This window comes from Globicephala melas, chromosome 15, assembly GCF_963455315.2.
Source record: "Globicephala melas chromosome 15, mGloMel1.2, whole genome shotgun sequence".
In the NCBI taxonomy this organism is placed as follows: Eukaryota; Metazoa; Chordata; class Mammalia; order Artiodactyla; family Delphinidae; genus Globicephala; species Globicephala melas.
The window spans coordinates 74,580,822-74,590,961 of NC_083328.1; positions in this window are offsets into that span (position 1 = coordinate 74,580,822).

The window sequence follows — 10,140 nt, forward strand, 5'->3', positions numbered from 1 at the left end:
CCTCATGCGAGTGTGCTGACCCAACCTTCCCAGCCTTTGGACCCAGGAGCTCCGAGGATGGAGTTGGGGGAGGGGTGTATCTTTCCGCAGTCCTCGGGGCTGGGCAGGGACTGGCCCACATGTTCCTGCTACTCAATCCTCCTTCCTAAATCAGGACTCCGGGCACTCTTGGGAATCACTGTCTGTTCCCCGTCTCTGGGAGTGTGAATGAGTCACTGGGCAAGCATTTCAGCAGCACCTGTGTGTGTCTGTCTGTCTGTGAGGAGCTGGGGCAACGCAGGGGAAAGAGGTGCTGACTGGTCAGGAGGCCAGTGAGGGGGCTGCCCCGGTTCACATCCAGGCCAGGTTCCCTAGAAGCAGGCTTTCTCTGCCTCTGCCCCTACACTTGTTTTGGCCGCAGGAGGTCGTTTGACATGGAAATTATCTTATGTGTGTTTAACTGCTGTCTTCCCAAGCAGACTAAGTGTCTGAGATGCCCCGGCTCTGTAGTATAAACTTTCTGGAGTCCCTCATAGCTACCGTTGAAAAACCAGCCCCTAAGGAGTGATGCCTGTTTTAATCCCCTCAAGGATCCTGGAAGGCGGGTGATCTTTCTCCCATTTGCAGAAGGAAAGACTGCGGCTTAGGAAAGTCAAATGACCAATACGAGTTCTCATTACCAGGAAATTCTGGAGCTGGGATTCGAACTGGGCTCCAAAGCCTGTGCTCTTGACCGAACAGGAAGGCAGAGGCTGTGGTGGAAACACCGGGTTACGGGTACCATGAAACGGGACATTTACCTGGGGTACTCCTTCTGGAGCGTGTTGCTTTGTCACCGAACCAGCTTCATTTTGCCTGACTCACAGCAAGCCAAAACGCTGAGATACCGAGGTTTGCAAACCTCGTGGAAATAGGAGAACAAGTCTCAAATCTGCCTCCCAGAGGAGCTCAGGGTATTTATGGGAAAAACAATAAAGCAGCAGGGCGGTCTGAGGCATGGGGAGCGGAGGGAAAGGTGACTGGAAAAAGGTGCAGTCACTGTTGTTCTGCGCAGGTGCAACCAAGCTACAGGCCTCTGTATGTTAAAAACGAGGGCACTTAGCACCATCTGAGGGTGGAGTTTTCGACCCTCTGACGTCAAAAAGTCACCAAAGGAACACTCACGAATACCCAGTTGAAGGGTCAGTGGTCCTGTCCCGTCTTAACAGGCTCAGCTAGAACTAGACACAGCCAACTCCAAATTCCTGGAAAACAACTGGGTCAAACGTCTTATTGTTTAGGCTACGAGCTGCTTGGAGGACATGGAAGGCCTTGATTAGTGAAGCCAGGTGAAATGGATTTGACTCATTACCCCCAGTTTCAGCTGGAGTCTGTGCAGAGTCAGGGAATCTGCTAGGGGAAGGGGAGGTATTTCCATGCAGCCAATACAAAAAACCCCACAAAGTTCAGAAATGTGTTGGAGACAGAGGTGGGAAGCATGCAGTGTGATGTTCCTGGAGCCCTGCCCCACACCTAAGCACTTCAAGTCAAGGACCTTTGAGGGGTAAGGGACAGAACTCAACCAACTGTAGCAGAAATGGAAATTACATTACATGTAATTAATGTCAATAATTACATGTCAGTAACACATGTAATTAACATATTCAGGATAGATCTCCTGGGTATGGCTAGATCCAGGGGTTTCAAGGTTGAAGCTGTCTTATCGCTATCTTTTGGCCCTGCTCTCCTCTGTTTGGCTTTTTTCTTAGCGGGCATCTTGTGGTGGCATAGATGGCCATCAGCATCTCTAGGTTTTCTTCCTCCCAGTTTAGTAATGCCAAGTGGAAGAGAGCTTCTCATTTCCAATGGCCGTAGCTCTGGCTAAAGTCCTGGGGTTGCTGCTTATTGACCCGGCTCATCGTACATGCTCATCCCTGAACCAGTAGGGCAGTGGGCTCTGATTGGCTGGGACTGGGTCAGTCCTGGGGGTAGGAGAGGGCTTAGTCCTACTTTAACCACATGGACCAAGGGGAAGGGATAGTTCCCCTAGGAAAACTCAGGGTGCTGCTATCAGAAGCAGCAGGAAGTGGGCTGGACAGGTCCCAGACGACATGGGAGGTGGAGGAATTACCATCCAGCTCTCTGGCTTTGCCACCAACTAGCTGTGTGAACTTGAGCAAGCCCCTTCCCCTCTCTGAGCCCCAGTTTCCCCATCTGCACAGTGATGATCTCCTTGGACTCATCCAGCTCTGAACTTCTGAGACCAAAAGATTTCATTTAGCCAGCGGCCCAGCATCCTAGCTTGACAGATCCAGGCTCTGTGGCTTAGGAATGCGTGGCCTTCACATACCCTGAGATTGAACTTGGGACCGGACATGCAGCCTCCTGTTCCTGCTCATCCCGGCAGGGTACAGCCTGTGTTGGTGGGAGGGAAGGGCTCCAAGGAGGTTTCTTTGCACATCCCCAGCGTTCTCCATCTATAATTGGCTCCAAATGAAATGATCTCATCCCTGAACACTGAGGAAGATGGATGGGGGTGGGGGTAGGGAAAATAGCTCACTGGCAGCATCTGACACTGTTGGTGACTAACCCGTTTCCCTCTGAGAGAGACAGTCCGCTCTCTCGAAGACGACATAAAAGTTTGGAAAAAAAAGTCTTGGTAATAGATTGAGGAAGGCTCCAGCTTTGGGGACTCTGAGAGGCCCAAGGCATTTCTTCACTCTGTCCACACCAGGTACCTTCTGACTGTTGCTCACAAGTCAACGTGACCACTTGTCGTATCAACCCCCGGCCGGTGAGGAGGTGAAGCATGGCCAGTCGTCGAGCGATTTGTCCTGTACGGATTCTCGCTGGAGTTTTGTGGCTGACTGAAGCTCGTTTAAATGCCCATACATTAATTGTGAAAGATGAGCTCCTGATCAACTTTTAAAAAGCTTGTCACGGCACCATCTGTTTGGCGTTTGTCACTATTGCATTACATAAGAGGAAAGACATTTTTAAAGAATGCGGCTGCATTTAGTAATTGGATCGCTGGAGAGCAGCCAAGCTGGGGCGGATGGCACTGTGATCTGGGGTGCGGCGGCCTCCCCAAATTCCACTCGCTCTTGGCAGAGGCCTGAGTGCAGCCCAGCTTGGGAGACAGGCCCGCCCGCGGTGGCTTCTTTTCCTCTTGCGTTTCTCTCTCTCTCTTACTTTTCCTTCCCCCCATGTGTTCTAACTCACCCTGCGACTGATCAAGTATTAACGATAACCAGAGGACTTCACCTCCCTAAGCCCCAATTTCCTCATCTGGAAAGCGGGAATAATAATATAGTGCTGCTGTGAGGTTTAAATGCATTAACACAGTGCCTGGCACGTAGTGACTGCTTGATAAGTGTGAGCTGTTATATAAAGCTGCGTCTGATATATCAAGGGGCCAAATACATGTCTGTTTTCCTTCCTTTTCCCTTGTCTTCCATTTGATTCAACAAGTATTTAGGAAGTGCCTACCTTAGAGGCAGGGCTGGCTTCATAGATGTGCAACTTGGCCGGTTGTACAGGGCCCTGCACTTGGCTTATTGCTCTATCGTTGCTGTCTTGAGATATTTATATATATTTATAATTTTAAAAAACATATATATATATATATTTTTTTTTTTGCGGTACACGGGCGTCTCACTGTTGTGGCCTCTCCCGTTGCGGAGCACAGGCTCTGGACGCGCAGGCTCAGTGGCCATGGCTCACGGGCCTAGCCGTTCCGCGGCATGTGGGATCTTCCCGGACCGAGGCGCGAACCTGTGTGCCCTGCATCGGCAGGCGGACTCCAACCACTGTGCCACCAGGGAAGCCTCCCCAAAAATATATTTTTAAATTTATTTTTGGCTGTGTTGGGTCTTCGTTGCTGTGCATGGACTTTCTCTAGTTGCAGCGAGCGTGGGCTACTCTTCGTTGCAGTGCACGGGCTTCTCATTGTGGTGGCTTCTCTTGTTGCGGAGCATGGGCTCTAGGCATGCAGGCTTCAGTAGTTGTGGTGCGTGGGCTCAGTAGTTGTGGCTCACAGGCTCTAGAGTGCAGGCTCAGTAGTTGTGGTGCATGGGTTTAGTTGCTCCGTGGCATGTGAGATCTTCCCAGACCAGGGCTTGAACCCATGTCCCCTGCACTGGCAGGTGGATTCTTAACCACTGCACCACCAGGGAAGTCCCTGTCTTGAGATTCTTAATCATTTTTGAACAAGGGGGCCTGCGTTATCATTTTGCTCTGGTCCCTGCTGGTCCCACCTGGATATCTAGAGTGATGCTATGTTTTATTGGACTGCTTGATATTTAAAATAAACAATTCATGGGACTTCCCTGGTGGCACAGTGGTTAAGAATTCGCCTGCCAGTGTAGGGGACATGGGTTCGAACCCTGGTCCGGGAAGATCCCATATGCCATGGAGCAACTAAGCCCGTGAGCCACAACTAATGAAGCCTGCGTGCCTAGAACCCGTGCTCCACAACAAGAGAAGCCACTGCAGTGAGAAGCCCGCGCACCGCAACGAAGAGTAGCCCCCACTCGCCGCAACTAGAGAAAGCCCGCGCATGCAGCAATAAAGACCCAACACAGCCATAAATAAATTAATTAGTTAATTAAAAAATAAAATAAACGGGTTCGTGCCCGGGTCCGGGAAGATCGCACATGCAGCGGAGTTGCTAGGCCCGTGAGCCGTGGCCGAAAAAAAAAAAAATAAATAAAATAAACAATTCAGTCCACATTTTAAAATTTGGAAAGTTCACATAAAAATCTGATGTATTTTGGAAAATTAGAGCGTCTTGCCATAGTGAGTCTATATTCCCACATGTCTCCAAAGATGGGCTGGAGCTGGGTGGCAGTACCCTCTACAAAGGGCACATGCTTTAGTTCACCACTGTCCCCACCACTCCTGGAGGCTTTGAACTGAGTCCATTTGCTCATTTACGTAGCATCTGGGATGGTGGTTGGGGTCATGGGCTTTGAAGCCAGGTATGTTTTCAGCTTTGCCAGTCAACAGCCATTGACCTTGGGCACGTAGCTCTTTGCCTTAGCTTTCCTTCTATAAAATGGAGATGATGAGAACAGTAAACTCTCCCTTAGGGATGTGAAGAATAGACTAGTTAATACATGGAAAGCATCTAGAATATGTTGTATTGTTTCTGTTCTTTTACTCTTCTTACCTGGTGCAGAGGCTCAGACTCCAAGTCTGAGGGCTGCCCTCCAAGAGCTGGAAGCTGGACCTGCAGCAGCTGGCTATGAGGTCATCTTCATCCTGCCACCGTGAGCAGCATGCCTTGTCAATGTTCACTTTCTCTCCCTCAACCTGCAGTGTTGGAGTTCATACCTCAGAGCTGCTTTCCTAGCATTATAAGCATCATTCTGAGGGAAGGGCCTTCTGTTCCTTAAATAGTCTAGTTCATCCCTGCCTCAGGGCCTTTGTACATGCTGCACTCTCTTCCTGGAACACTCTTTCCCTATATATTTGCATGGCTATCTGCTTATTCTGGTCTAGCTCAAGTCTAGTCACCCGTGAGAGAGGCCTTTCCTGACCACCCTAAGTAGTCTCTGCCCTGATCCCTCCACTCATACACATTCAGCTATATTATCTCCTTCCCAGAACTTTTTTGTTGTCTGAATCCCAGAGGACCTGGTCTATCTTGGTCACTGCTGTACCCCCAGTACCTACACCATTGCCTGGCACATGGTAGGTGCTCAATAAGAATTGTTGCCTAAATGAATGAATGAGCACATTAACTCTTCACGGCCACCCTGTAAAGCAGGCACAGGAGGGGAAGCGACAGCTTAAGGTCACGTAGCCAGGAAGGGAGGTGGGAACAAGGTGCCCTGCTTCTAAGCTTCCTGTGGCTCCCCGGTGGGATAGACATGTGGACCTTCGGGCACACCCAGCCACCCAGAAGGGATCAAGTATGAAGCAAGGCCCAGGGAACAGCTTCTAAGTATGGTAAGAGTAAGCCAGCCCAGCAACCAGGAGGTAGGACTGTTTATAGGAGCTGGAGACCATCGCCATGACAACTGGACAGCCTACAGCTTCCAGCTGTCACCAGGGATGCAGATTTGCATTTGGCTGGGATGCAGTGAGGACAATGGGGATGGGACTGGCAGAGGGTGGGGACTCCACACAGCCAGTCTGGGGGAAGGAGGTTTCTTTTCTGAGAGTTGCCTAAAAACTGAAAGGACTTGGTGGCACAATATAATTGTGTGTGTGTGTGTGTGTGTGTGTGTAGGAGAGTCTGGGCTATGTGGAGCCAGGGTGCTGGGTTTGAATGCCAGCTTTGCCTACTTCTGCACTGTGACACCTTGTGCAAGTGATTTAACCTCTCAGTGCCTTGGTTCCTTCCAATGTAAACAGGGGATAGGCAATAGTATGGATAGCTTATGGGGCTGCTGTGATAATTAAATGAAATAATACTCTTACATCACTTAGGATGTATCTTGCATTGTTACTAAGTTCTAGAAATCACCTTTTGATACATCCGACTTTTGATTGCCTTTCTGCTGGGGTAGTGGGAAATTTGGTCTCAGTCATTCCCTGGCTTTATTCATTCATTAAACAAATATTTATTGAGCACCCAATCTGTGTGAGGCAATGTTTTAGAGGCTGGGAATACAACAGTGAACAAAGCAGACAAAAATCCCTGTCTGCGTAGAGCTGGCATTTTAGCAGGTAGACATTAAATAAGATAAAAAGGAAAAATACGTATTATGTCCGATGATTTTAAATGTTCAGGAGAAAAAATAAAGCAAGGTGATGGTGGGGGGGATATGGACTGTGGGTGAAGGTTTGCACTTTTAGACAGTGCTAGGGTGTCAGAGCCTCGTTGAGAAAGTGACCTTTGAGCACAGGTTGAAGGAGGGAAGAGAGGGAGCTATGTGGTTATCTGGGGCAAGAACATCCCAGACAGAGCAAACAGCAAGTGCGAAGGCCCTGGTGCAGGAAAGTGAGCATGTATGAAACCATATTGTGCAGTTATATCTCTTGCCACGTGTGCACGTATGGTGTTATGTGGCACACACTTAGTGGTAGATGGGTGGTTGTGCCGTGGATGTGGATGTGTACACATGGATGGAGATGTGCGTACATGTTTGTTCACACGAACATGTGGCTGTGCTTGGCCACGGATGCTGTGCCTGCACAATGCAGGGGATGCCATCCATGCAGATCACAATGCGATGGGACCTCCTGGGGCTGTGCCGTGCAGTGGCCCTGTGCAGATTTATGAGTAAATATTGAAACATAAAAACATGTCTGTGAGAGTAAAGTCAGAAAGAGAAAAACAAATACCGTAAGCTAACACATATATATGGAATCTAAAAAAAAAAAAAAAGGTTCTGAAGAACCTAGGGGCAGGACGGGAATAAAGACGCAAACGTAGAGAATGGACTTGAGGACACAGGGAGGGGGAACGGTAAGCTGGGACAAAGTGAGAGAGTGGCATGGACATATATACACTACCAAATGTCAAATAGATAGCTAGTGGGAAGCAGCTGCATAGCACAGGGAGATCAGCTCGGTGCTTTGTGACCACTTAGAGGGGTGGGATAGGGAGGGTGGGAGGGAGACGCAAGAGGGAAGAGATATGGGGATATGTGTATATGTATAGCTGATTCACTTTGTTACAAAGCAGAAACGAACACACCACTGTAAAGCAATTATACTCCAATAAAGATGTTAAAAAAAACAAAAAAGCAAAAAAACACGTCTGTGAAAATGTCCATATGTGCATGTGTCTGGACGCTTGCATATAAGTGATATGTAAATGTGTGCATACGGATATGTCTTTATTTAAAATGTTAATATTTTGAATATCATGGATTTTTACAATATTGATTTTTTAAAATATTATTTATCTTGATCACTGAGTTTTTCGGTCTCCCCTTACAATTTATGCCACACACTCCTTACCATAGTCCTGGCCCTGCTCTGCCCTGGGGATGTATATAAAATGAATGTGGGGGAGGCCTGGCTGAGGCAAGGGAAGCCTTTCCTTCTAGTTTCTTCCAGCATCTGTGCTCATCAGCACATGACCAGAATCCAAGCCCAATCTGAGCACCTCTTGTTCCTCTAAGACAAGATTTATTAAGTGCTTCTATGTGCCAGGGACTTGCATACATATTTTCATTTCATCATTACAACCATCCTCTGGGGGTAGATATTTGTTCATTCGATTGCACATGTATTTATTTATGGCCTACTATGTGCCAGGAGCACCATCTGGTATTCCTGCTGGCCCAGTATACAATGTTTCTGGTAACAGCACCCCAGTTTTTTGGGGGGGAACCTAGCCTCTCCCCCTCACAGTCCAAATGTCTCAGACTTTGGAGTTAGGGGGAGGGCTTTCTGCACCCCTTCCCCTAGCTCCAGGGGTGGGCACGTGGCCCAGGTGGCCCAATCAGCATAGTCCATTCCTCTGGCTATAAAGATTGGTTATAGAATGAGCATGTGACCCAAGTTGGTCCAATCAGAGTGAATCCTAGGACTTCTGCTGCCCTGTTGGGAAAAAAGCTCTCTTTCAACCTAGATTTCTAGCTATAAGAAATCTGATATAATCCTGGAAGGAGGGTCCACTACATGGAAAAAGAGAAAGAAAATGAGCCCTTGGCATCTTTAGAGCCTCTGGATCCAACAGTACCTGAAGCTATTGCCTGAAGAATTTCCAGTTCTAAGAGTTTACAATTGGTTTTTAAAGTTAAATCGGTTTGAGAAGGCATCTGAAGTCCTGTGATTGGCATCTTTATATATTATCTCCCTTAATTCAGAGATGAACTCGGTGAAGGGGCTAAGATTATAAAGGAACTGAGCCTCAGGGAAGGAAGCAGCTTGCCCAAGTTCACATAGCAGATCCGTAGTTGAAGCTTGGATTCGAACCCAGATCTCCCTGCCTCCTGAGCCTTTCTTCCATTTCACTTTGTCTGAGCTCTGGACAAGAGGGTCTGTGGGGATAATAGACAAAAGACCTGAGTCCTATTTTGGCCACTATTTTGCTGTGTGACCTTGATCGCATCATTTCTCCAACATGAGCCTCAGTTTTCCCATCTATAAAATGGGGAACATAGTAGTGCCTACACTATCTGGTTGTCATGAAGGTCAAATGAAATAACCCATGTAAGTAAAGCGCTTAGAACAGGGCTGGGAAGGTAGCAGTGAACATGAGCTATTATTATCGTGGCTCTTTTTTGGAGGAAATGAAGGAGGTCTGGGGGCTTCGTCCTTGCCTGCAGCCAACATGCTCTCTGCCTCCCTGCTGGTCACAGGTTCCCTTGGATGGCGCCTTCATCCAACTCCTGCCAGATGAGCAAACCTGGCTCACTTACCCAGAAAGCAGGCACTTAAGGAGCTGCTTCCCCAGTTTCTCTTTTAATTTTCATTACATAAATTTCACATTTCCTGGAATAAAGATCTTGAGCGGCTGGACTCATTTGGAAATCAAGTCAGCAAAGACCTCATTTATTTTAATGGGGCTGCTAGGTGGCCGAGACAAGGATGGATGGTGGCGACTCCCGGCTGAGCTGCTCCTGGCTGAGCTCTCAGATGCTGCCTTGGAGGAGCAGATTCTTCTAGGTTCAGTGGGGACAGTTTTCATTATGTGAGAGGCTCCTGGATGCACAGACTGTGTTGTTCCCTGGCTTAAACCTCCCAATGGCTGCCCATTGTACTCAGAGTTACCCTGCTTAACAAGGTGTTGTGTGATGGACCCCTGCTGACCTCTCCCACCTCCTACCCACCACTCTTCTCCTCACTCATCCCTCTCCAGCCAAGCTGGCCTCCTGAGAGTGTTCCTACCTCAGTGCCTTTGCACTTGCTGTGCCTTCTACCTGAAAAGCTCTCCCAGCTCTTCTGGTGGCTAGCTCCTTCTGTCAATCAGATCTTGTCTCACAATCACCACCTCTGGGCAGTCTTCCCTGACTGCCCAGTCATCCTATATCACCACCTGTTTCATTTTCTCCATAGCACTGAGCAGTTTATATCTTTTTGTTTACTTATTTGCCTATTTGTTTATTGACTGTCTCCTCTATGAGAATACAAACCCATGAGAGCACAGATGCCTACCTCATTCACCTTTGTCTCCCTAGGACCTGGCACGGAGAAGGTGCTCAATAAATATTTGTGGAATGAATGCCTGAATTCATTTAGCAAACTTTTACTGAGTGCCTTCCCTGTGCCAGGCTCTGT